Source organism: Cebus imitator, unplaced genomic scaffold (assembly GCF_001604975.1).
Source record: "Cebus imitator isolate Cc_AM_T3 unplaced genomic scaffold, Cebus_imitator-1.0 Scaffold335, whole genome shotgun sequence".
Classification (NCBI taxonomy): Eukaryota; Metazoa; Chordata; class Mammalia; order Primates; family Cebidae; genus Cebus; species Cebus imitator.
Genome location: NW_016107650.1, coordinates 2,133,503 through 2,134,768, shown reverse-complemented (window position 1 = coordinate 2,134,768; position 1,266 = coordinate 2,133,503).

Genomic DNA, 1,266 nt, shown 5'->3' with positions numbered 1-1,266 from the left:
TCTCCCAGCCCAGTTCTTAAGCTACATCTCTTATTGGAAGTAAGAGAATTGAGTCAATTAATGTGCACACCAACAGTATAAAACTAAAAATGTGTACATTTCTACAAACTATCACCAGAACAGCATAATCATTTAGTTTTTTCACTTTGATGGATATTTTAATAATTATGCTTAGTCCATAAAATGGAATCATATATAGACATCAAAAATCAGGTTTTCAAAAAAATGATGACAAACTATGATGTTTGCTTTTATGACTTGAATTGTGTCCCCCGCAAAAAGATATGTTGACATCCTAATCCCCAAAAGATATGAATGTGGCCTTATTTGGAAATAGGGTCATGGACAAGGTGATTGAGTGAAAATGACATCAATTAGGTTGAGACTTTGTCCAATATGACTAACGTCCTTACAAGAAGAGAAAAACGGGGCCAGGCACAGTGGCTCATGCCTGTAATCCCAGTACTTTGGGAGGCTGAGGCAGGCGGATCATGAGGTCAAGAGATCGAGACCATCCTGGCCAACATGGTGAAACCCCATCTCTACTAAAAATACAAAAATTAGCCGGGCGTCTTGGTGGATGCCTGTAGTCCCAGTTACTCGGGAGGCTGAGGCAGGAGAATCACTTGAACCTGGGAGGCGGAATTGCAGTGAGCTGAGATCCCACCACTGCACTGCAGCCTGGTGACAGAGCGAGACTCCATCTCAAAAAAGAAGAAGAGAAAAACACCTTGTGAAAACAGAGGCACACACAGGGAGGTGCCACGTGACAACAGAGGCAGAGATCGGAGGGATGCGGTCTGAAGCCCACAGTTAAGGGTTTGGAAAAAGGAGGACATAAAACTCTTCTTGGCTAACAAGGGAATCAATGTTTTTATCACATGTTTACTGGTCCTCTTAATTTCCTTTGTGTGAATTATTTGTTCACCTACTTGCAGGAAAGATAAGCCTTGAGGCTGAGAATTGCTCCGCACTCCAGCGCGGGGATCTCCAGGGTGACTCTCGGCCACCCTGAGTCTTCTTTGCTCTTCTGAGACCAGAAGCCCAGTGCTCTGAGACTTCCATTCTGAGCCCCTTTATTGTCCCTTACTTCCTTTTCAAACTTTTGCCTAGCCTCTCACCTGAGCTTTCTTTCTGACGTACAATAGATTTAATTCAAAATTGTTTTTGCTAAAATGATTTCCAATGTTTAGGACACATTTCCTGTTCCAGGAGTGTAGAATTAGTAAAAGTACAACAGCTTAGCAACATCAGACATTGCATACA